Source organism: Heliangelus exortis, chromosome 30 (assembly GCF_036169615.1).
Source record: "Heliangelus exortis chromosome 30, bHelExo1.hap1, whole genome shotgun sequence".
In the NCBI taxonomy this organism is placed as follows: Eukaryota; Metazoa; Chordata; class Aves; order Apodiformes; family Trochilidae; genus Heliangelus; species Heliangelus exortis.
This window is the reverse complement of record NC_092451.1, coordinates 1,777,820-1,804,652: the sequence shown is the minus strand read 5'-3', so window position 1 is coordinate 1,804,652 and position 26,833 is coordinate 1,777,820. Positions and strand designations below refer to the sequence as shown.

Here is a 26,833-nt window from a genome sequence, read left to right as displayed (position 1 = left end):
ATTTCAGCTGAAGGTATGAAGGGTCTTAGCTTCTCTCCTGGCAGGTTTTGAGCAGCAGCAGAGCTGGCAATAGATCCTTGATTGCTGGCTTTGGTGTGTCAGGCACAGCAAATGATCCAGGTGAGCCTTGGGCAACTCTCAGTGTGCTCTGAAGTAAGAAATTGCCTGGAATGAGCAAGGTCCTTACAGCTTGAGGCACAAGAGTGTCACCCCCTCAGCTTGTTCCTAGAGACAGGCACAGAAGTGAGCATTTGTCTAGCTCAAGGTCTACCAGAGGGCCTTACAGGAAGCTTATTCAATCACAAGAAATTCCCAGCTGCTTTTGTTTAGCTGTTTTGTGCTTCCAGGTTTTAAATTCTTGGGGTTATTTCCCTTCCCAGCCCACCCCTGTAAGTCTGAGCATATTTCTATGCTGTTCAAGACTAGAACAGGGGCAGGCATCCATGTGCTGAGGGACTGGGCTCGATTCATTATTTTGTCAAAGATCTGACATGACTGAAATCCAAGTCATGTCAACAGATTGCAGATGTTTTCCCCTCTACTGACATACCACATCCTGGAGGGAAATCACAGGGGTGCAATGCCTGTCTGAAGGAGTTAGCTTGACTGCACAAGATCTTCTCAGAGGAGAAGTAGCCAGCTCAAAACATGTCTGAGACTTTTGGACAAAGCAGAAATAAAAGCCTGAACCACAACACAAGATAGCCAAGTATCACTCTGGGAAATGCAGGACTCAGGAGGAGTCATCCTTACCTTGTTATTTTCCAGGGTAAGGTTTCATCTGGGCAGAATTCCCTTTGGTGGTGCTTTTCCCTGCTGAAAATAAGGGTAAAGCAGGTAAATACACTTCTGATTCCTCTGCCTGAGTGGAGTATGTTAGGATAGGTGAGATGAATGCAGATCATGTGGTGAGAAATCCCATCTCCTGAGATCCAGCCCAGTAAGACAAACCCTGAGGACATTATCTTTCTCTTAAATGGATGCTTTGGAGTTTTGCTACACAGTGAGACCTGTGTAACACTTTGTTATACTTACTCTCCATCCTAACTCCTTCAGAGCCAGTGAATTAACATCTAAGTCAAACCTCTTAATGTTCCTTGGACATGCAGTGCTTGTCTCTTTCTGCTTGTGAATTCTAAAAAGGGCCTGGGGTAACTAAATAATGCAGCATGCATATTGCTTCTGTGAAATTTGTTCTTAAAGAGTAACTTACTCAGCTTTGTCGTGATGAGGATCCTTTTATAACATGGCTGTGATTTATTCCCCAGTGCTCTCACTCTGAAAACAGCATCTGTAGAAAGAGTCAATAACAACGTGAGGAGAGAGAGAAGTTAGCAGGAGCAGAAAAGGGGGTGGGGGAGACACATGACAACAGGGAAGAAAATCAAGAACATGAGGCACAATGGTTCAAGACTGACAAATGCAGGAAATCTCTTACCTATACCTCAAGATGTCATTGTCAGGCAAAAATCCCAAACCACTTCCTATATTTAGAAAGTTTCTTGCCGGGGTTTGCTTTTCCAAGGCTCACACTTTATTCTCTCAGAGCTTCAAAAGGATTAAAAAAAGGAAAAGGTCTCCTGGGAGCTGCTTACTGACATCATAACTAAAATAAAATTCCCCTCTGTGGTGCAGCAGTGGTGGTTACAGTGGGGTTTGGTGCAAAGCCCCCACTCAGCCACTTCCCACTCAGAGGCCTAGGAGGGAGGGGGCTGTGTTTTTTCCTTCCCATCCAGGAAGACTTTACATAAACAGATGGGACACGTGTTGTAGAAATGAAGGCAAAATCATATACCAGAACTTTTAACAACCTGGCAACTGAAAAGACTTCAGAGAACTCCAGAAGTTCCTTAGAAACACGTGGCCTTGTTTCCTCCCAGTTCTCACCAGCTACCTGATTCTGTGGAATCAGCCCAAATTTGAAGTCTGAATTCTGTATTTTCAGAACATCAAACAATCTATCCTTTACCACTACATTTAATTTTCTCCTTTCCTACACAGCAAAGGATCTGGGAAACTGAGCAGTAGTAAGACTGTATCTTGCATAAGAGAAATACTGGAGCTGAGATTCCACCAAGAGTGGGAGAGCAGAATTTGGCACCAAAACTCCACACAAAAGGGCCTGACTACCAAATGCAAAAAGTGACCACCAAAATCTCCTGCTGGCTCTCACCCACCCATGGAACCCTTCCCACAGCACCATTTGGGCTATGGGTTTGCTTTAGTACCTCAATCCTCAAAGGTTCAACACCCCCCCCACCCTTTAGGTGATCTTCCACTGTTGCTGATATCACCTCCACAAGTCCACAAGAACAGACCTGGAATTCAAATGGAAAGAGAGACCACCAAAATATCCTACTGGCCCTCACCCACCCATAGAACCCTTCCCACAGCACCACCAACAATCAGCTACAGGTTTGCATTTTACCAAAAACCTCCAATTTACCACCCCTTGGCAGCCACTCTCCTGCTGCTGCTCAACAAGGCTCTCAAAGCTCCATACAAATGGGCCTGGCAAAAAAATGCAAACCCGTGGCCCAATTGTTGGTGGTGCTGTGGGGAGGGTTCCACGTGAGGGTGAGGGCCAGGAAAAGTTTTCAGTGGTCACTCTTTGCATTTTTTTGCCAGTCCCATTCATATAGAGTTTTGGGGAAACCTTACCCCCAGTGACCCACAGCACCACCACCAATCAGGCTACTGCTTTTTCTTTAATATCCAAACCTCAATAATTTACCTCTTGGCTGCTCTCCCACAGTTGTGGAATTCAGCACCAGAATTCCACACAAACTGGCCTGGCTCCCAATGGCAAAGTTTGACCCCTGAAAACTCTCTGCTCAGAGGAGCAGATGAAGTTCACATTAGAGACACTTAGAGGGTCCTAGGCAGACTTTTTCTCTTTTCAAACACGTGTTAGGCTTGGTTATTGACTGCCAAAACCATCATGAGAGATATCAGGCACCACAATCCCTCCAAGCAGAAGTAGCATCCTTCCTCTTAGTGCCTGCTAGGGGCAGCAGCTGAATACCTGACATGATTCCTTGCCTTCATTTAACCCTTCCATGTGCTTTCCCAGGTTATTTGAATATGTCTGAATATTGCCTGGATCCCTTTTCCTTATGTCAATATTTTTGCTATGAAACAGTACACAGCTCTCTACCTGAAGTTTTTCCCACTGGCAGGGTGCTATTACAAAAGATTACTTAATCATAGATTACTACTGAACATTTGAATTTTAGTATCTTATTAAATTGTCAGATTTAATTACCATTATGTGTTTAGATTATGCCACAGATTATTTAGTTCAGCACCCAGGTTTGCCAACCTGTTTGCTTTGTAACATGACAGGGTGATAATTACAGCATTACTGCAAAACCTAAATTTTTCCAGGGGAAAGTCTAGAAGTTCTTGGCATCAGCACTGACCCTTGGGAATGCTCCTTCTTGCAAGTGCAAGCAATATTTACCCCTGTGTGGGTCTGGTTCCCTCAGGTCTGTCTAATTCCCCACCCTGTGTGAGGGGGAAGGTGCAGAAGGGGTCTGGGGTTGTTGGGTGTGAAATGTTCACAGCAGAACCTAAAACCACAGGGACTGCTTTTGCTTTGGGCTTTGTTACAATCCCCAAACCAAGACCTTTGGGATTGCTTCCCAAAGCACCTCAGCTGCTGAGGGAACTCAGGACCTTCCATCCAAAGAACAAATCCACTCTGGTCAGGATGCAGAACACTGCAGCTTTCCAACAGCACCAAAGCTGGGGATGGGGGTGGATTTCTGCCCTCCATGTACTACAGTTTTGTGTCATAAAAAACTCTGGAGGGGAGAAGGACAGTGCCTGGTAGGATTCAATCCTTTTTTTGCTCTGAGATTCTCTCTTTTCTATACATAAAGATGCAGCAGGTACATTGTCTGTATCTGTCATGTAGATGGAGGTACATAAATGAAATATAAAAATGTAAATACTATTTACTTCCTCTCTATGTATAATCAATAACAGTTCTATACATCTTTATGTAGAAAAAAAATATTAGGTAAAAGTAATCTATTCACGTCACAATTATCTCTTACTCAAATATATTTATAAATACTTTGTCTTCTGCTCTGACTGTTTTCACTGGATATTGATATTATTTTGTCTAGTTATTAAAAAACCCTGTCTCTGCCTCACTCTAATCTTTTCTTTGGCACAGCCATTGTTTTAAAAGTCTAGAATGATAATAAAGCACAGGGAAAATACTTAGGAGAGCCATCCATTTATCAGCCCATCTTTGGTTAATTAATACTCCACATTCTCAGGAGGAGGACAAATTGCAGCTCCTTCACCAAATTAAAGGAGGAAGAAATGCAATAAATATTCTACTGGGCTGAAGTCCCTTTTGCTTCCATTGCAGTTCTGAGTTCCAAGCTCTGTTTTTCTGGGAACAGAGCACCCACCCTACCAAGCCTCAAGGCAAAGGTATTGGATTTGTCTTCCTGAAGGATGGAAGGGCCTCCAGCCACATGTGCTTTTGCAAATCATACAGCAGGTACCAACACTGAACACCATTTATCCTCCAGCCATGGTTTCTTTGCTGGAAACCTTGAAATTTCACTCAGAGCTTGCAGGAGGAACTTGAAGACCTCCAGGAGCAAAGCTGTTGGATCACCCCTTCCTTTGCATGCCTGGATTGCAGAAACTGGAGCAGGCTGCACAGCCAGCTAGGCTAGAAGAGACTTTTGGCCCTTTTAACTTCCATATTTATATTTGTGAGAGTCCAAAGGTAACTTGCAGCAGTGAAGGATTCATATCTGTTGGTAGAAAGCACAAAAATGTAAAACCAGGCAACACCACCAGTTTAACACCAGGGACTTAATAACAATTTGTGGGTTTTGTTGGGTGGTTTGTTTTTTGTTTTTTTTTCTGGCTAATTGACTGTGTTTCTCACATGAGCTGATCACCCTGGGAAAATGTCCAGGGGCTGAGGAATTGCTCAGTGTGTCTCACAAGTGGTGGGGGCTGTGCCAGGCTGGGCAGAGCCACTGCACTGATGTCCACTTAAACCAACCTGGAGCTGAGGAATCACTTCATCCCTGTAGTGTTGACTCCTTGGCAGTTTCTTCCCAAAGAGAAGCAAGGGACTTTGTCAGGGAGAAGTTTCTTGATGAGAGATTAGAATCATAACCAAATTAAATTATTGTCTCTAACTAATTAGATTAGTTTAAATTGAATAATTAAACCTTTAGCTGTATTTAATGTAACATGCCTGAAGTCCAACGATTAGTCTGCTGAATGAAGCTAAACAATTAAAAACACAATCTATTTTATAGCTTATTTTATAGGAACAATTGGAAAAACTATTACTGCTGAAATCTGCAGAGGAAACTGGTAATTACAGGCCCAAGAGGAGCAGTCAGTGCAGTGAATGAGCAGCAGGGACAGGTCAGCCATCCCTCTCCTCAAACCTGGGCTGAAGAAGCAGCTGGACACAGCCAGCATTTATTGTAATTACTGAGGTCAAGGGAAAATACATTAAATCTCAGACATCTATGCTGCAGTAGACTGGTGGTTAAAGTTTCAAAAAGCAATTATTTAATAATGTACACCTGATGTAGAAATCAGGGGACCATGTTTTGAGATGTGTTTAGGCACCCTGTGTTTTACGTGGGCACCGAGGAGGAGCTTCTCTAAAGTGCATCCATCTAACTCTCCATGGGCTACAAATAGACTGAAATGCTGAAATGTTACAAACCCCATGGGAGTATTCTTCTACTTTTAAGCCCCTAGAAAACTTTAAAAAACATAGCTTTTAAAAACTCAAAGGACAGCATGGGACTTTGTCAAGCTCAGAGCCAGCTCTCCAAAACACATCTTCTGAGGGCTGGCCTGTCCCAGAAATGTGATTGCAAAGGAAGATATTGCCTGAACATGAGGTGCAATGGCTATTATGCACTCATTTCCTTTGTGGACATTCTTAATCCCCATAAAGAGCCCCTTGCAGCCTAGTGTAGCTACACAAAACCACTCAGTAGAAAACAGAAGTGGCACATGAGGAGTTAGGACACACGAGCAGTTGTGAGCTTTTTCTTTATGTAAACTCACCCGCAAGATCTTTTCAAAACATCACCCTTCCATCCACAGAGCTGAGCTTCCAGTGCTATTGGGATATTTGCCCATTTGTAATGACTAATCCTATTTTGGAGGTTGCTGGGCAATAGGGTCCTTTTATTTGCTTGGAAGGAAGCTGCAGAATTTCAAGCAGCATGAATTCCAGCCTGCTACAAGTCTCCCAGCTGGCAGAACAGCTTGAACATTCTGTATTTTTGATGAAATCTTTGATCACCTCATTGCAAGATTTGGTTGCCTACTCTCAGCTCTCTGGCAGCTCTGAGCACAACCTGCCATTTCTAGATGGAATTTGTTCTTTTAAGGATTAGACACATTAAATAAATAAACCAAACTGTCTTAAAGATATCCAGACCAAGAACGTCACAGACACAGGGGTCTGGAAACACAGCATACAAAATTTTAAAATAAAATCAATGTCAGTCAGACCTTCCCTTTGTCCATCTGCTTAGATTCTCTCCTAAGATCAAGCACCTGCCCTGCTTTAGCTGAACCAGGAAGGCACTGCTGATCCCTTGTTACCTTGGAGACCTTTCTCTGTTCCCAGGTTTCCACCTACACTGCAAGGGAACGTGGCCATGGGATGAGCTTTCAGCTCCCACCAGTGCAACAGAGTCTGGATGTGACCCTGGTCAGGATACTTTATCTGCATCTCACTCCTGAAGAAGAGGGTAATGGGAAACCCTCAGCCTCTCTGCTCCAGGGCAGGGTCTGTCTCTCAGCTTTGCAAATGAAATCAAAGCCAGAGTTTGGCTGAGATAACTGCTAAATACACAGCAGCAAGCTTGAGAGCACTGTGCCCACCCCACCCAGATCAATGCACTGAAGCAGCAGCCTGGGCCTGGGAGAACAAGGAGGAAAACACACAAGGATTCCAAAACCAAACAGCCCACACCTACCAGAAGAGCCTCCTGCAGTGGAAGAGCATCACACCAGTGGAACATTCTTGTTGAATCCAGGATGAATCTGCTGTTCTCTCCGTGGCCATCAAACCCCCTAAAACACAGAGAGAACCTTCTTAGGCAGCCAACAACCTCTCAGCAGTGGCAGCCACTGTTTACCCAAGTTGAGATCACACCTCCAGCTGCTGCTGAGATGCACTCTTTATCTACATCATAGCTTTCATGTCTCACAGTAGCAAGAAAAAATTAGGATATGTGAGTCACATATTAACCATGGTAATACGAAGGAAAAGGGCTGTGTGGTGGAGGAATTCCTTTGCCAATGTCAGCTGAGTGAGACAAAGAAAGAAAAATATATGGCAAAGTGTTTCCTTGAATTATTTTATTAGCTGTGATACTTAGAGCTGCTTGGACCTGGTCCCTAGGATTATTTTAAACAATGAGTTCTTCGGTAAGGACATTAATTGAAACAATATTTATACACATATGATCTTGATAAAGAGCAAAAAGAAGTCAGATCTCAGCAGCATTTGTAGCAAGAAGGTTCACAGGTAACATAACATGTTGCATGACCCTTTTGCCTTATCAGCTTTGAATTATCCACCCTTCAACAAAATGCAAGGTTCTCTTGCATCTCTGGCAAGGGGCAGGAAGAGGCTTCGAGCTGCTTCTTCTGAAGTCAGCAAACTTGCACCAGACTGGAGGGGAAGGGGTGCAATACCCCTTTAATGTCCACAGAACCTCTGTGCAGCCCTCTGCTTACTACAAGCAGTTGCATCTCTTGGCCAGAAGCAGATAATGAATCTCAGGCCAGTGATTAAATGGTATTTTGGCAAGTTAGGGATTATCCTCTCCCAGGCTCCTGTACTTGACTCAGATTTACCAATCAATCAGTGTATGTATCTCGATCATAATAAAGCCATCATCTCTATACACAACCTGTCAGAAATGACAACTCCTCATTCTAATATTACAGGAAATATATCAGCCTTAGAGGAAACACCTGTTGGATGCCTGAAGTGGGAGACAGAGAGAAACAACCTCAGGAAACCCACTCCAGCAGAAGAGCATCCACTTTTCCAATGCCAAGCATGTTCTGATTGAAGTCATTCTTTAGTTAAGGCTTCCTTCTGCCATATCCTCTGCAAATTACATGATTCTAACCCAAATCTGATTTTCCTGAGAGAATCATAAATCATCCTGCACTGGACTCTGAGGAGCTGGAGGATGAGGGCACTGGACCTGACAAGCTGCAGCACCTGACAGAGACAGAAATAGTCTGTGACTGAGCTGCAGTCACCCACTGCAGCCTTTTGCAGGTTATCTGGGTCACAAATTGACTGTGCTGTGGGTGCACAAGATTAACCCTGCACTCAACACATCCACGGTGCCTCAGAATGAGTCTGGAAAGAAAGCAGTTGCATTCACATGATGCTGGGCATTGCCATGCCTTGCTTCATTTCTTTCTCTACCACATCCTCATGAAGCACTGCAGAGATGCAGAATGCACAAGGATGGCTGGACTGGACCTGACTGAGGGGCATTAGGCTTTAATTCAGTAAAGAAAGCTCAGTAGCACATAGAAAGACACCATCCTATGAGGACAGAAAAAGACAGATCCTATGAGGACAGAAAGACAGATCCTATAAGGACAGAAAGACAGATCCTATGAGGAGAGGCAGAGGGAGCTGGGGGTGTTGAGGCTGGAGAAGAGGAGGCTCAGGGGAGACCTCATCACTCTCTCCAACTCCCTGAAAGGAGGTTGGAGCCAGGGGGGGGTTGGGCTCTTTTCCCAGGCAACTCTCAGCAAGACAAGAGGGCACAAGAGGTCTCAAGTTGTGCCAGGGGAGGTTTAGGTTGGACATTAGAAAGAATTTCTTTCTGGAGAGGGTGCTCAGCCATTGGAATGGGCTGCCCAGGGAAGGGGTGGATTCTCCATCCCTGGAGATATTTCAAAAGAGCCTGGATGTGGCACTCAGTGCCATGGGCTGGGAACCACGGGGGGAGTGGAGCAAGGGTTGGGCTTGATGAGCTCTGAGGTCCCTTCCAACCCAGCCCATTCTAGGATTCTGTGATCTGCCTTTACCTGCATTCAGCCTCCATCCAATTCACCTTCCTCAGCTAACACTTTCTCAGGTGTTTCAAGTTGTTCAGCCATGGACATAACCCAGATGTAATCATCTCAACACTTTTGCAATTTAATACAGCCCAGATTCCTTGGGAAAGCTGGATACAACCTCTGCAGGCAGATCTCATGTTTCAGAGCTGTGAGCCATTGCTTCTGACAGAAAACAGATCATTATTCATAACATCCCTTTCTGAGGTCACAGGAGGGCAAGATAAAATCCACCTTCTCCTTGGTAAGGACAGATGTATGTGCATGAGTTTGTTCTTCCACTGCTGCTTGGGCTGGGTGCAGGTTGGATTTTAAAAACTGAAGCCTGATCCTGCTACCCACACACAAACCAGAGGTTTGCTTTGGTTCCAGAAAGGCTGTTCAGAGAGTGAGACAGCTTGAGTGAGAGTGGCAAAATTCAGCTCCTAATTATTAGATTAAAACCTTGAAACAGTTGTCATGTATGAAGGGATAAATCAGAATTTGGCAAACAGGAAGGAGAAAAAAGAATCTCATAATGATAAATAATCTCTGAAGACAACCTTGTCATTTTTAAAAAGAGTCTCAACAGTTCCTCTTTTTTTTTTTTTTTTTTTTTGGTCACTGCTTAACTGCTTATCAAAATTTGCATGGCTAGTTAGTGGGTTAATTTAATTATGAGCAGCATTTCTGAACAGCCTGATGGGGGAATCTGCAGAGGGCAATAGAATCTCTTCTTGAATTATGAAATTGCACACACTCACACATCTGGAAGCTGTCATGGGACAGATCTCTGTCTTGTAAATGCGTGTTGAGTGCTACAATATTTTATTAAGCACTCCCAATCTGTCAAGGTTTACAGGAGAGTAGAGACTGGGAGCATTTGGGATCATTTGTGGCTTAGAGCCATTAGCTACTTCCACCTACTTATTGTGACATTACTAATAGCAAAATAATCTAAAGAGCAGAACTTGGCTTACTCAAGACCTTAGATAATAGGAGTGATTTTCACTAAGGGTGAAAACAAGGGAGCCAGGACCCAGCTGAATAACAAACTGGGCTGTGCTTGGTTTGGGCTGAACCAGTGGCAGCTTTATGCAGATTCTGTTCATATAATCCTAGAATGGGCTGGGTTGGAAGGGACCTCAGAGCTCCTCAAGTCCAACCCTTGCTCCACTCCCCCCGTGGTTCCCAGCCCATGGCACTGAGTGCCACATCCAGGCTCTTTGGAAATATCTCCAGGGATGGAGAATCCACCCCTTCCCTGGGCAGCCCATTCCAATGGCTGATCCCCCTCTCCCTAAAGAAATTCTTTCTAATGTCCAACCTAAACCTCCCCTGGCACAACTTGAGACCTCTTGTGCCCTCTTGTCTTGCTGAGAGTTGCCTGGGAAAAGAGCCCAACCCCCCCCTGGCTCCAACCTCCTTTCAGGGAGTTGGAGAGAGTGATGAGGTCTCCCCTGAGCCTCCTCTTCTCCAGCCTCAACACCCCCAGCTCCCTCAGCCCTTCCTCACAGGAATTCTGCTGGATCCCTTCCCAGCCTCCTTGCTCTTCTCTGGACCTGCTCCAGCACCTCAAGCTCCTTCCTGAGCTGAGGGGCCCAGAACTGGACACAGGACTCAAGCTGTGGCCTCCCCAGGGCTGAGCACAGGGGCAGAATCCCTTCCCTGGACCTGCTGGCCACGCTGTTCCTGAGCCAGCCCAGGATGCCATTGGCCTTCTTGGCCACCTGGGCACACTGCTGCCTCCTCTTCAGCTTCCTGGCAATCCAGACTCCCAGCTCCCTTTCTGCCCCTCTGTGCCCAGCCTGGAGCTCCCCATGGGCTTCTTGTGTTGAACCTCATCCCCTTGGGATCAGCCCAACTCTCCAGTCTGTCCAGGTCCCTCTGCAGAGCCCTCCTGCCTTCCAGCTGATCCACACTCCCCCCCAGTTCAGTGTCATCTGCAAATTTGCTGCTGATGGACTCAATCCCCTCATCTAAATCATCAATAAAGATATTAAATAGAACTGGGCCCAACACTGATCCCTGGGGGACACCCTTCCCTTCCAGTGACTAAGGAGCTACCAAGACTCAAATCATGCAGAATTCCAGTTTTAGGCTTCCACACAGGAATGGATTTCATCCCATGAAAAGCAATCCTCTACTGAGGAAATTGGGACTTGGCATGGGAAAGAAACTTTTTCCACAAAGTTTTCACCTTCTGGAGCCATAGCTCAATGAAAAGGTTTGGAAGACTTCAAAACCCCAGGAAGCTTCTGGATCCTTTCTAAGACATTGCAGATCTTTTTAATGTAACCCCCCTCCAATCATTAAATATGGGTGTTTTTTTTTAAATGGATCATTACAATGTAATTTATGACATTGGTGTAATTGTCAGAATACTGTGGGTAATTAAAATATGAAATGCATGCTGCCAGAGGCTTCAGTCACTCTCAGCACCCTCATTAAAAATCAGGAGCTGACCAAACTACAGACTGGTTTGCACAAGTTCACAGGGAAAACTCATTATTAAACTTCTCTCTTTGCACTCAGAACTCACACCATCAGCCATGCAAATTCTTTAGGCATTTATAAAATTTTGGAATGGGATTAGGATGTACAACTGTGCTTTGCATGGTGAACCTGAGTCCCTTAAACTCTGACACAAGCTTGCTGACAGATGTGGGACAAGGGCCTGGGGAAGACAGAGCTGGTACATTGTCACATGGAACACAGGAAAAAAAATGAGGATTGCAGGGAGAGACTGCAAAGGGTAAGGCTCTCTGATCCATCTCTGATCTAGATGCTAAGGCTGAGAGAAACAAGAGAGGGATGTGCACACAAGGGAAGAGAGTTTCAGAAAGACACTGGAACAAACTTTGGATTAGCTGGCTAAGTTTTTAAGGACTGGCAGCTCCCTTAAAATCACAAGGAGTTTAGGTGCCAGATACACCAAGTTTGAAGTTAAGATAAAATTATTATATATTTTATATATATATATATATATATATATATATATATATATACACACACAGGGGGGGCAAGGGCTGAGAGTTTTTTTTTTCTGGTATTCTGAATGTTGTACTGTCCAAGAAGGGAAAGCAAAAACCAACTGGAGCCTTTGTACAAGCTTTTGTGTCAGCTCCATCAGCTCCATCCCAAAGATTCTTCAGTCTTACTGGTTGTGCAAGTTTCAGTGAAGACCTCAGTGTTTCATGAGCAAGATGCAGCAGCCTGCACTGACACAACAATGCACTGGGGAGCTTAAAGATCCACTTATACCAACAGTCATATTCCCAAAATGACACTGATTTATAGTTTGTATACCTGCACCAGGTCTACAGGCTGAAGATCTGAAGGGAGGAAGCTTGGAGGAAAGTATGCATGGATGATGTCTCCCACCTGAATTTTTCAGCTTAGACAAATCTAATTTGGATATTTAACATATTAACTAGCACTCCATCCAACACATCACCCTGTCTGACAAGTACTCAAAAATACACAGCAAGAAAAATAGGACTTTCCAACATGGAAAGTGGAATGTGAAATATTAATGCTTCTTTCTAGAGGAGCTCCCTGCTTAACATCAGGTCACAAGCTTCCAGTGTCCAAAATATTTGTTCATCTTCTCCATTCTGCATCCCCAGGCCCAGAAATACCATTTGTGTAGTTCAGGAAGGCCTCTAAGAATTCCACCCCTGAAGTGTTTGAGAGGTCCCTAAAGGCACCCACACCTTTCCACGTTCCAACCAACCCTTTGAGCACTGAAAAACCCCTTCCACATCTTGCTCCCACTCTTGCAATAAAAGTAAAGCTGAAGGAACATGAAACTTCTCCAACTTGTGAGGATTTTTTGCTATGCCAACAGACTGCTAAATTTTCCACAGAGCCCCCACTTCATGGCATAAATACCAGGTAGTGATCAAAAGCACAATGTGCTGCTGACAAAAGGGATTTTGTTCACTGTAACAACACTTTCCCCACCTCTATCTATCTCCTTTTTCTTGAGAACACAGTTTTACACTTGTCCTTCATACAAATAACCCGAGGGTGGGAATTATTCAGAAGGCTCGTGTTTGACACCCCATCTGTTCCCTTCTGACAGCGATATATAATGTAAGGCTATAAAAACTTGAAAAATAATGCAACATAAAAAGGGATTGACTCGGCTCCAAGAGGCCATAAACGGTAACAAATACCATTGTATGATTTATTTCATGCTGTAATCTTTACAGTAAGTCATCTTTCAGACATTTCCTTGTGACAGGTTTTAATAATATTAATGCCCAGAGCAATCCAAATCATCGCCAATAGACGTATTTATCAAGCTGCCAATCCAAGTAAATGAAATTCTATAAGCAATAATGTAACATGTTTAAAGGAAGCTAATAAAACAAGTCAGGAGAGAAATATTACTGCAAAGTATGCTTTCTCTAATCCAGCCCTGGATTTTATACAGCCAAAATGCAAATCTTTCCCTCCGTGATTTATCACTCCAAAAATACCAATGACCTTTTCAGGAGCTTTTGCACAGCCCTTCTCACACATGTGTGTAGCCTGTGATGCACTGTGCCACACCAGCTGAGCTGGAGTGCTCCACATGACTGCCTTGTTTGGCCCTGCCTTTGGGTTGGGAAGTGACAGGTGGCATCAAAAAGTAGGATCTTAAATCTTGAAGATTAAAAACTGACAAGCCTTAGCATAGGCTTGGCAACTCCCAGGTATTCAGGAGCAATTATCCAGGTGCTTGATGAGTTACAATTAACAGGGAGCTAAAACTTGCTTCTTTAGCCTGGTTTCCCTTTTAATCTAACTCAGTTTCTACTAATCCACTGCTTGGCTGAAGTGACCCCACATCAGGGCAAGAGAGAAGGAGACATTGTGAAGTTGTGTGCACATGAAGCCTTGCTCACATTCCTTTATGCCTCACTAGAAACTTCACAGGAATGAAAAACAAGTCAACAATTCAGCAAAGCATACACCATTAGATTTGTCATGCCTTAGGCAAGAATGTGTGGAAAAACCATGACTGGTAAAGCAAGTGCATTGATGCAGGGGCTCAGAAGTGCTTGAAGAATCCTAACAGCTCTGTATATTCACTTCTGGATGCCTTAAGATTCAGGGTTTTTTTTTTTTTGCATTGGTTTGTGATAACTTTTTTTGGGTTTTTTTTTAAGGATGCTCATTAAGTTCCTTCCCTGGGTGTAAAGATCTGCTTATTTTTTAGTGGGGGAAACAAAAAGAGAAAGGAAGAAATGCACAACAAAATATGTGGAATATAAGATACCTTTCATTAATACAGTCTGGGACATCACCAATATTGACAAGACCTGAACCATTTGCTTTCAGCCTTACAGTAGGCCACAGAACCATACCCAATTCTTTCTCACCATACCTAATTCTTTCCCTGAGTTATGGTTTGATTCCATTTTTCATTGCTTGGCCCTGATTAAGGCAGAAGCTGCCTTGTACCATGCACACACACAGCCTCCAGGATGCCCATCCCAGCAGCAGCCTCCAGTCACCCCTGTAATAGAAATAATAAATACTGCAGCTAATAATGGGGTGGGAAAATGTCCTCCCCAGGGAAGGGCTGGAAGACCAATCCCTGGTGTCATTCAAAACTAAACACCAGACAACATACCTGCAATGGCTGGGTAGAATGAAGAGTCCTTAGGATATGGTGGTGAGGGAGAATTTTGATAAGGTTGGGAAGAATTATTTACCTGCATGTTTGGCTATTTCTTTAGGGGATTTCAAAATATCTCTTAGTAACATTTTTGCTGAGCTGCAGCAAGAGACCTCGGAGAAAAGAAATAAATAAATAAGAAATACATAATCCCCAAGGTGTAATCCCAGAGCATGGAAACTCACTTCACTTAAATACCTCCCTCTGGCATAATTGACTTTTCATGTGCATGTTAATAATGATATTTCAGCAGGTTGTGAGGGCTTGTTCTTCTCTCCCCACTCCCCATCCCCTTCGGTAAATTATGTTATTGGGCATGAGGAGGGGGGGGAGGGACACATTATAAATCTAATTATGTTTTCATTTATATTTAACAAGTCAGCACAATCTGGCAGTGTGTGTGTATGTATTTACTAACCAGTTGGAGGACAGGAGCAAAGGGTGACCACTGAAAATTCCTGCTGGCCCTGGCCCTGGCCCTCACCCTCCCATGGAACCCTACCCACAGCACCACCAACAATCAGGCTACAGATTTCTTTTAGTACCCAAAACCTCTCCCAAACCCCCAAATGCTCTCCCACTTTTGCCAATTTTGGCTGAGGGGATGAACGTTTGAGGTTTTAGGTATAATAAAGGATAAAAAGCAGCCTTTCTGTCCTGCCTGCACTGCAGTAACCCATTCACACTCCCTTTAAAATGACAACAGTACCTTCTTTGGCTGAATCTGGAGGAGTCTCTATTATAGTTTTTAGATTCCTGACAATGAACTTTCTTTTTTCCAGCTAAATCTCCTAATTTCCACTGCAGGTGCTGGAGGAATTCTCATCTCTGCTAGTCGGGGTCTTTTCCATCTAACCTTCCCCACAATGAGTTTGGAAGAATCCAGAACATTGTGTAGCACTTAAAGTACATCATACAGAGAGTGGAGGAGTGCTTGTAATTAAGCTCTGTTTTGCTCTGATACATCTAGAATCCTAAGGGAAACCAGTGGCAAGGTCTTATGCCTGGCAAGGCTCCTGAACCACCTCAGGCAACTCCTTTCTCTCCAGTAGAACTGGAGCAGAACTGCAGGTTTGCAAACAACTGCTTTTTATTAATGCATATTTATACTGAAATGTCATCTTGTCCCTTTAAAATCTAAGATTGCCTTGGAAACAGAAAGAAAACCAACCAGGTGGAGAGCTCCTACAGTGTCAATGTCTTTCCATTCATTTGCCATTGACTTTTATTAAGGTGTCTTTGCAGTTTATGGAAGTCTCTGGTCTGGGAGGCACCTGGCTCCCAGGCCCCTTCCTTACATCTCTGCTGATAAACGCGTTGAACTGAAATTGGGCTCCAGCTTCTCTTCCTACATGACATGACCACATGGAGTCCTCCAGGTGTCAGCACGTTTGCTCCTGCTTTCTCAGTTCCTGAAGGCAGGGAGAAGTTTTGCCTTTCTCTCAATCCCTCTGCAGCTCAGTTTTTTAACGGGGTTTGGCTGCCATCTGCTGCTCAAAGGTTTGCAAGCGTTTGAAATCCGAGCAGGCTCCATGTGTGCACCCACATTTACAGGAAACTCCTGGTCTGGGCTTTAAAGCAAAGCACCATCCCCCTGGAAATGGATATTCCCTAGCAGAGGGAGCCTAGAACATACCTGAATTTTGGCTTTAGACACTTAATGAAAATTAAGACTTCAGAGCAAACACCATTTGTATACAACTTGTCCACCCTCAAAAACTTTTTTTATGAAGACTGCTTGAAGTTCCTTATTCTCACGATGACAAAGACCTAGACACACTTCCTCAGGGAATCCTGACCTAGAATCTAGTATAAACTGGACACAAAATTCTGTTTCTATCCATCTGTACCTTTGCTTCCATGATCCAGATGCTGCAGTAATAAGACACGTTTGCTCCAGTCCCTGCAGTTACAGAATTCTGTGATAAACCTGTCAGTGAGCAGAGCAAAAATCTTGAACAAGGTATGCAGCTCAACAAGCACACAGCTTCCCTTCCCTCTTGCTTTCTCTCTTCATCATTCTGTTTTCAGCCAGGGTAGGAGGAAGGACAGACTGTGCTGTGGCCTGTTTTCCATTAGTGCTAAGCAACTGCATCTACTTCTTTCCATGTAGAGTTCATTCACCACTCCTGGAGGGGAGCCCATTGCATTCTCCCAGCAGTGTCTCCCTACAGCCCTCTGTTTTCTGCATTTCTCTTCTACAGTTTCACCAAAACAGCCACTTCCTTCTAAAAGTGGAAAGAAACAATTGTGCTCAACAGTCTCCATTTTCTGGGTGATTTCTCAGGCTTTTCAAAGATCTATCACACTTATTCCCCTTTCTGAACCAGTTCCAGCTTTCCCATTAGGATGTCTTCTATTTCATCATTACAACTGAGTGTTATCTGGCCCAGGACCAGATCAGCTTCAGAGAGCAAAAGCTCTGCTACTAGCACTGACAAATTATCCCTTTATGACAAGGCTTTATAGCATTTAGGAGCCTCTATAATGTGGCTAAAAAAACCCTGAGGAGGTATTTCCTCTACCAATGAAAATAAATATGCTTGAGTCACCCCCAATCAAAGTGAGACCTGTGCTGTTTGCATGTGGAACAGGAGGTAAGAGCAGTGCTTCAGCTCTTGTCTCCTGCCTGATTATCTGTGGGAGAAGAGGAGGCAGAAGAGATTGTTGTGTGTATGGTAAATTTCACCCCAGCACTCCAGAAATCAGGAATGACATCTTGATCCTGTCTCCTAAATACTACACGGAGGAAGATAAGAGGTGTATAAAACCTGTGCAGAGCCTCGGGCAGGTTTCTTCTGAGTCCTTTGAAAACTGTTTGGAATTAGTTGACTTCTTCCTAGATGGGGAACTGGGGCTGAGCTGCTGGAGAGCAGTGGAGGTGAAAGAGACCTGGGGGTCCTGGTAGACAAGAAGATGCCCATGAGCCAGCAATGTGCCCTTGTGGCCAAGAAGGCCAATGGCATCCTGGGGTGCATTAGAAAGGGTGTGGTTAGTAGGTCAAGAGAGGTTCTCCTCCCCCTCTATTCTGCATTGGTGAGGCCACACCTGGAGTATTGTGTCCAGTTCTGGGCCCCTCAGTTCAAGAAGGACAGGGAAGTGCTTGAAAGAGTCCAGCACAGAGCTACTGAGATGATTAAGGGAGTGGAACATCTCCCTTATGAGGAAAGGCTGAGGGAGCTGGGGCTCTTTAGTTTGGAGAAAAGGAGACTGAGGGGTGACCTCATCAATGTTTTCAAATATGTAAGGGGTGAGTGTCAGGGAGATGGAGTTAGGCTTTTCTCAGTGGTGACCAGTGATAGGACAAGGGGTAATGGGTGTAAATTGGAGCATAGGAGGTTCAAGTTGAATATCAGAAAACATTTTTTTACTGTAAGGGTGACGGAGCCCTGGAACAGGCTGCCCAGGGGGGTTGTGGAGTCTCCTTCACTGGAGACATTCAAAACCCACCTGGACACGTTCCTAGGGGATGTACTCTAGGGGGCCCTGCTCTGGCAGGGGGGGTTGGACTAGATGATCTTTCCAGGTCCCTTCCAACCCCTAGGATTCTATGATTCTATGATTCTCTCCACTTGCCATATTTTGTTTCGATTTCCAAGAGTACAAGGTTCAGTTTTACAAGCATAACCAGAGGAAAGCAAACCAGAGTCAGCCTCAGTCTCTCTGTGCTGTGAAAAGACACATCTGGAATGAAATAACAGAACAACCACATCTGTATCCACTACCAACAAACCCCTATAAAAGCCATGAAACAACATGTGTCAGTGAAAAAACACCCTAACAAGCAGCCCGATTCTACACACAACTTCTGCATTGATAAAGTGTTTATTTCACCTCGTACCAATTTAGTTTGCCTAAATTAATCTTGAGAATTAAAAAAAAGTCTCTGAAGAGCAAAAGAGCAGCCAAGTTCTTTTGTGCAGGAAATTCATGTGAAGTACCAGATACAGCCACTAGGTGATACCAAAACCATGCCCACTGCAGGACTAACAAACCTGAGACTGGCTCAGGCAACTTCGTGCCTGAGTTCTGTCTGGTTTTTTTTATTAAATCTTCTGGTATCTCTTTGGTAATGTCTGAACAATTTGTGTACACTGAAGTAAATATTTAGTTTCACAACTCTGCTTTGTAGAAGGTACTGATGAGGAGAGACAGATAAAAGGAGGAAAAATTTGGATCACCTTCCTAGAAGAAGAGATGACAGGAATCCAACTTGTCACTGCTCTTGTGTGTATCACCCCGTAAGACCCAACCGAAGAAATAATTAAGCCTAAAAGGCTAATGAAGAACAGTGTGCTATTAACTGGAAAGGATACATCAGCCTGGGGAATGCTAATTATGCCATCAGATTCACAGAGTACTAAGGGAGTCCCAGATTCAAGTTTTGCCCTGCACAAAGATGTGTAGAATTATCAAACCTGACAGCAGAGCTGCAGCAGACAGGAGTGTGCAACTCTCTCCAGTGAAAGCTCCTCAACTGCTAATCTTCAGGACACTGAAAAAGGTAATTACACCATATTTAGTAACATTCTACTCTGTATGGGGTTACAGGGCTGCACAGCTGCTACCTGTCTCAGTCCTTCAACACATTTGATAAAATCATAGTGGAAAGCAGTCAGTTGGCTTTCAGAGCTCTCCAGGCAGGAAAAAACGTGACAGAACAAATATGTTCCCCTGCCAGCAGCACTGTCTGTGTCACTGTTAATATCAATCAGATAAAGCACTGAGTATCTCATCCTACCTCATGATTTTGGAAGTATCTTCAATACAAGGATGTTGAGAGAGAACATCTGCTAGAGTGAGACAAGCATTTGCAGATTCCATCTGTATCCCAGTAAAGTTAAATCTGGGTTTAACCTCACATGATGCACTGCAATCTCTGGAAGGCAGCTGATGTAGTGGCACCTGTCTTTAGTTAAAAAAATTGTGTAAAATCATCGTGATCCTGTTACCTGGAGCTGTACACATGCCTGAAGGTGTCACCAGTGGCACAGCTCCAGTCAAACACCATATTCTATTTCATATTTCTAATCTATTTCTATTTCATATTTCTGTTCTATTCATATTTCTATTTTCAAAGTGCTGAAACACATGAAAATTTTAAGTTTTACTGCTAACATCTTTCTAGAAGTTACAAAACAGGCAGCTCTGGCTATATTCTTCCCCAGCAGAGTCCAGCTGAAGCACTTGGAGGGTCAATATTTGGGCAAGAAGATCTCTGTCTCAGCCATCTAACTGGTACTAGGGCTGTAAGTTCTTGACAACAAGATATTCCATTTGTGGTGGAGAAACACTGTGCTCCATAATTTCTTCTTTGAAAACACACTTTGGTTTTCCCTCTTTGTTTTCCCTGTTTCAGTGTTTGAAAAATTTATTGCCTGAAAAATCTCTTCTGCCTGACTCTGGCATTCTCAGTTCCCAGGAGTGATGTTGGTATGCAAAAGGTACCACTAAAAGAAGCAAAGCTGCTTGAAGTGTAAATCTCAACCTGAATGGTGTAAATGCAGCTCAGATATCCTCTCATAAGGCACAAGGTTTTCACAAGGTTGGCTCACCTACAAAAAAGGGCAAATGATGAAGTTCTTGCCCCAGCTGTCATCAGATCTTCAGAGTTCAATGCAGAGCCATAAAAGAAAGTCATGTAGGCTGAAAAATGTTTGAACACAGCTTCCAGCTCCAGACTTCCTAGGAAGAGACCTATTCCATAAAAACAACAACAGGGAATAGGGGGAATATCCATCAATCTCCCATAAATACATTCTCTGCAAGCCTCCCTTTCTCAGAGAAGCTATTTGCCATAACTACTTGCTGTTTAAAAAAACACTGAAGGGATTTTGGCAGCTCAGTTGAAGTACATAGTATAGATTTTAATGAAAACAAGCTTTTAAAAGATTTAATAATCACAGAAATGGTTCCTGGATTTTTCCTGTCTTCTGCTATTGTCATTAACTTTTCATGAGGATCATTCCACAGCCATCCACGCATCTCTGATTTTACAGCTCACTGTTACTCCACAAGAGGCAGGAAATGACACTTCCTAGGGCTTGATTCTGCCTTCCCTTTCCAAGTGCAACTGCTGAACTTCACCTTTCTCTCCTATTCAACTTGTGCAAACTCTGTCTCACCTTCCAACCTCTCTGTAATATTTTCTCCTGTATGAGGAGAAAGACCTCTTCCTCTAAAGCATTTTTCCCCCCTTTGAACCATTCTGCACCTCATTCCCATGCATCCTCCATTCAACAACTCTCTCAAAATGCCATGGTATTTCAGAAGAGATGTCTATAACATTCTGCTCACCTCTTGTCCCTCCTCCACTGCATTCCAAGGTAAAATCATGCTTGTGCTTTCAGCAATCATCTCCAATTTAGAACTATGTCATTTTTCATGCCATTATCAAGGTATTTTCTCTCTGGAATATCTCATTTAATAAAGATGCATGCAGTTATTTTATAGACCTTCTTTTCTTAGTGCAGAGCTGTGAAGTCTCATCCATTCATACCCCACTCTGCCTTTCAAGAGCTGGAGCACCCACATATTCCCTTGGGAATCTCCACTCAGCTTTTGGGTTGAGTCAAGCAGAAACAGGATGTTCTGGCACTGAAGGGGGAGATGTGATGGCAAGAGCTGAAACAGCAATAGAACAGAACAAGCCAAGCAAGAGTGGTCAGGTGAGTAAGAGCAAAGATGCCTTTAGCCTGGTGTTTTGCCTCTGGAATTTCCCAGCTGTCAGTGATGAAGCACTGAATTACTCTTTTCCTAGTTTAATAAACTTTAAAATCAGAACAATTTTAACAGGCATGGCTGAGTTTCTGATGAGAGGAGGAAAATACCCAAGCTGGGATAAATGTGCTCTCATGCCCAAAGGTGGCAGCATCTCCCTGAGTTTGGCTTCTTTTGCTCACCAGCAGCAACACTGATTTGCTTCCCAGCATCACTGCAGCCTTGTCAGGGAAAAACAAAGCAGCACAGCACAGCAAACCACCTCCCAGAACCTGCCCAGTCTAAGCAGCAGTTTCTCTTGTCCCATGCAGACCCCACTGAGCCACCCCCAGCTTGGTGCCACCAGACACCACCAGTTCACACAGCATCCTTCCCCCTTTCTATGGAAACAGAACGTCATCAAAAGCTCTAGGTCTGTAGTCAAGAGATTTGAAGCCTTTTATGAGCACTGCAGATGAATAATGCAATCAGAGTCTCCTTCAGGCAATCAGGACAGCTGAGTGATTTTGCCTGAATTGGGAAAAACACGTGCCCAGGAAAAAAAAAAAAAGAAAAAAAATAAACCAAACCACACAGCAAAAGAAGAGTGGCAGCAAATAGTTGGTGGAGGGGTGAGGAATATGTTATTGTAGCCTTTAAATATAATAAAGTTTAATATCTGCCCTCCTTTCTTCCCTGGCTGAGCAGCAGAGGGGACTATGAGTGACCAGAACCAGCAGGATGTTTGAAATGGTGAGGGTGGTCCTGGGGCCAGCTCGTCAGGTGCCAGCAGTCAGGATTTGTGCTTCCATGAACACCCACATGACAAAACTGCAATCAGCTCATCTAAGGCTCCAAATGCCTGAGCCAAGAACAGGATGAATTTTAAATTCCCAAAGGGGAGGGTGGAGAAAGGAAGATTCTTTCCCACTGTGAACTAAGGACAGCAGCAACATCCCTCCAGTGAAGTGTTTACCTGCAGGACTGCAGTCTGGGGACAGGAATCCCCCGGGGATGTGACACCAGTCAGTGTGACTTCTGATGCTTCCTTAACACCTTTTTTCACTCGGTCCCTGCTGTCCCCAACCTTCCTGTCTGCCTTCATCCTCTCTGCTGCTGTGGGGAGGTTCTGGCTGAAGGTGGCAGCCTCTGTCCACTCGGTGCTGCTGAGCCACAGCTGGGACTGAAGCTGAGTCCACTGCAAATCCCGGTCGGTTTCTCAGCCCAGCTGTCCCCGGGGCAGAAGCAGATCCAGATCGTTCACAAACCACGGGCACCCCTCAGAACTGCAAAAATCAAGAGTGATTTATTAGCAGCAGAACACTGCCCTGGCTTTGCAGACACAAACCAGGAAAAAGCACACAACAGAGAGCAGACTTCTGCTTTATTTTCTTTAATTAGATTTAATTGTAGCATGGGCTGCACCGATGCAAACATTTGAATGAAAGAGTGGGAAGCCACCAAGAAGCATCATGTGCTGCTATTCAGAGTTCTTTATAATTATGAGGACATCCACACCTGTCTGCTGATGGGAAATAACTCAGTGCTATCTATACCTGCAGGTAGGAAACACCAAGTAAGAAAAACGGAGGCCCCAAGTTAATTCTTCAGGGTATCAGGATCCTTATTTCATCAATTCTTGGCACAGAAGTCTGTTTTTTAAGCAGTTTTCCTTCTGCAGCCTCACCACTGCACCGTGGCAGCATCACACACAGCTGCTGTCTCCAAGTGGAGCATTTGGTGCCCACTGTGACACAGAGCTTGGGCTCTAATCAGGAGAATAAAATGGGGCTTTTCATCACAGACCAGCACAGATCTGCTCAATTAGATGCATCTTCTGGATTTTCCTAATCTGCTACTCCAATGGTAAATTGTTTCAGTGGGTAATTATCTTACCCTGAAAACACATGTACTTTTTTTCCAACTTTTGTGCTAGCTCCAGCTTCCAATGAAAGCTGAATCCTGACCTTCCAGCCAAATTTCAGTGTGTGTTTTTCTGCTGGCTACCACAGACATCTCTTGTAGGAAGTCATGTTCCCTGTGTTTATGCTTGCACATTGTGGTGAAGTCTGCTCTTTATTTCCTCTTTGATAGCCTAAATGGATCACATCTTTCACCAGAAAGATGTTTCCCAGGCTCTGAATCATTTATATGACTCTTTTATGAACCTTTCCAATTTTTCAGCATCCTCTTTGATCTGCAGACACCAGACCCCAAATCACTATCCCAGTCAAGATCTAGTTAAAGGGGGTGGATGGAGTGGCAAGCTTATTACATTAGATCTGTGAAGGGAAAGATTTGATTTTAAAGTGCACCAGGTTGACTGAGAGGAAAGAATGATAAGAGAGGCATTGAACTGGGGAGACATTTCCTGAAAGGATTAAACTTGGGTCTGGGTAATGAGAACATCCACAGTCACATTAGACAGGATTAAACAGAAAGATAAATTCTGCTGCTTCAGAGCATAAGCCAATAGATGGTGGGGACTACAAATAAATGTCTCCTGTGGGTAGATTCTTCTGTAATTGTTCACTCTGGAGAGAGCTCACATCTCCCACTGAAGCAGCTGGCTCCCAGCAGAGCCAGAACACTGGGCTGAATGGGTCTAAAGGAAATCATCCACTTTCCTGTTATGTGGAGACACAGGGTTTGCACCTAAAGATTAAATCCTTATGTTTATCTCTCCCTGCTTCCAAGCTTACCTAGGTAAGAAGGCTAAGAAATTAAACTGAGAGATGTTTACAGCCTGAATCCCTCCCCCCTCCTTCCCCCTGCAGCTTCCACTGGGTCTGTATGTGCATGGATGCAACAGTTCTCTTATCCCTGCTTGGCAAATCTTTCCTATCCCTGCTTGGCAAATCTTTCCCACAGTTTATTGTGCTCTGAACCTTCCAGGTGCAAAATAAAACAGATTGGTCCAGAATTTGGAAGCAAATGAGCCAGGGTGTTTGCTTCAGGCTTCCAATTTAATAAAGATGCATCTATATCTAATGGTCAGTCTGTCACTTCCCTTTAATAGAAATCACCTGCTCCTCTAATAAGCATTACACAAATTGACAGCACAATAGCCAAGGTCTCTCCTCTTAATACCACCTGCAGCAAGAGGAAAATAATCCACTAACATCTTTCTGGGAAGGCCATTATTCTGTCTAAGAGGAATGCAGGTACACAGCACTCCCTGGGACACAGAGTCAAACATGTCTATGGAAAGAATAAAGGGAATTCTCATGCAATTGATTTCTCTAGTGCATGGGTTTTACTCAAAAGATAATTTCTCATGCTGAAGATAATAATCCCACATGTCCCTTGCAGACATGCAAGAGCCAGACCCTGAGCAACTTCAGGAGCAGAAGACACTCCTGCAACTCCTGCAACTCCAGGAGCCAGACACTCCTGCACCTACACCTCAACACAGCTGCTTTCCTGACTCAGAGCTTTCAGGCCAGGGGATGTTAACAGTGCTGAGACCCAGAAAGTCCCTAAGGTCCCCTTTTGGAAGGGGTGAGCCTCAAGCCTCTGTTTGTTTCTTTGGCCTGGATCTTGCTCTCCATACACCCTGATTCTAAATACAGCCTGCTAGTCTCAAAGCTCTGCTTGCTATTGGCCTTCAAAAGCTCTTATCCACAGCATTCATTACTGAGAGATACTTGAGGTTAATGAAGAATTCTCTTAACAACCTTATGCAACCAGTTTGATTGTCTCCATCATGCTGATTTGGAAGTCATGTACCTCATGAAGCCTCTCATCTCTGATGAGAGCCCAGAAAAACAAATGCTGGGAGAAAAGGCCACGTGCCAAAGGGACAGCAACAGCTTGGCACTCCCAGAGCCTGGGACAAGCTGTTCTGGGAAGGCAGGGACACAGAACAGCCTTACACAGAACAGCTACTCACATGCTAGCAGCCAGAATGTCCTAAGGAATCCCAAAATGTCCTTCAGGACACCTCTGTACCTAGGCACAGGGTTCCTGGAGTGTGGTAAGCACCTCTGGAGATGGGTAACTCCATCCACAGAATTATTTCATCTGGATTGCTCAGGAGGTGGGTGACATCCAGTCTCCTGCTTGGGTCAGTCCTTGTTAAAAGCAACTGCTCTATTCCTCAGGTACTGGTGCAAATCTTCAAAGGGTCTAACACAGCAGACTGGTCCCAGTAGCACCAGTGGGAGCTGGGCTCTTATCCCTGTTTGCTCAGAGCACTGTGAACACCTGTAGTGGTTCTTCTTCCTCCTCTTCTTCCTCCATGTGCTGCTGTTACCTTCCAAGCAGTGAGCACTGGCTACAGGTTAATCTAACCAAGCACATCTGAGAGACAAAGATTAACATGCCTAAATGAGACATGTGTTCTAATTAAAGAATGTAATCACCTCAGGCTTGATCATTATTGCTCCCTTTATGTTTATCATTTCAGCTGCATTAAGGTCTCTGGCAGTTCTTTCATCTAACTTTCAAATTCAAGGACATGAAGTTTTTTAATCATTAAACACTTTTAAACATTATTTTTCAGGAATCTCTGAAGAATAACTGTTTTACTACTAGAAACTGCATCACTGAAGGTTGTTTTGAAAACCTGGTTGCTGCAGCTCCATCAACAGATCTCTCTGGAAATCAGTGTGGGAAAGCAGCTCAGAAAATAAAAGAATGTTTTGTCACCCTCCCTCTAGTTTTTCATCCATTTTGCTCTCTTGGAAAGTCTCCAACTCAACTATGGGATCTGTCAAAATATCAGCACTGTCAGAGCTAAGGGGATTGTTCACAGGATTACCCCTGACTTGGGGCTGCCTGACAATGGAACTCATTCCTTCTGATTGAGCTCAATGTTTCTTTTCACACCTTTCTGCAAACATCCTGAGTTTTCCTCTCCATGCAGACCAACCACTCAAAAGGAAAAGAGAATTAAATTTGCCACCTCGTTCTCCTACCTAAAGCCTTTTGCAATATTAGTGATGTGCAGGGACACATCCAGGAAGAGTTGGCAGAACTTGCAGCACCTTGACTGCTCCATGCATGAGGTGGTTATCTTCAGATGATTCTGCAGAATGTGGAAATCTGGCTCAGAACATAAAAATAGCCCCCTATCAATCTTGCTGTAGTGGGAAACGTAGATTCATTGGTGCAAGCAGAGGGAGCACTGGCAAAACTTTATAGCTGCTTCCATAAAACTGTCAGCAGTGAAAACAGGCTGGTTTTGAAGCTCAGGGAACAAAGACCATATCAGCACCAAGGCTTACAGCAGGAATACTGATGAGATCCCACAGCCAGAGGTTTGTGGCTAGGACAAGGAAACACAGATGTAGACCTCTGAGATCTGTTCTAGTATTGATTCCATTGACTTAAAAGTGACTGCAACCCAGCTGAGTTTTCTCTTTTTCC

At 44.1% G+C, this 26,833-nt stretch overlaps 1 protein-coding gene and 1 long non-coding RNA gene across 2 annotated transcripts in view; one reads left to right on the top strand and one right to left on the bottom strand.

Moving 5' to 3' along the window:
- Positions 1-26,833, top strand: part of BRF2 (BRF2 general transcription factor IIIB subunit) — a 437,620-nt gene that overhangs the window by 284,971 nt on the left and 125,816 nt on the right. The window lies entirely within an intron of this gene.
- LOC139788897 (uncharacterized) lies at positions 2-14,894 on the bottom strand. Its single transcript, XR_011722979.1, has 7 exons — positions 14,471-14,894; positions 6,996-7,092; positions 4,537-4,781; positions 1,439-1,541; positions 1,214-1,291; positions 754-816; positions 2-148 (listed from the first exon to the last, which is right to left on the bottom strand). It is a non-coding gene; the product is annotated as an uncharacterized lncRNA (long non-coding RNA).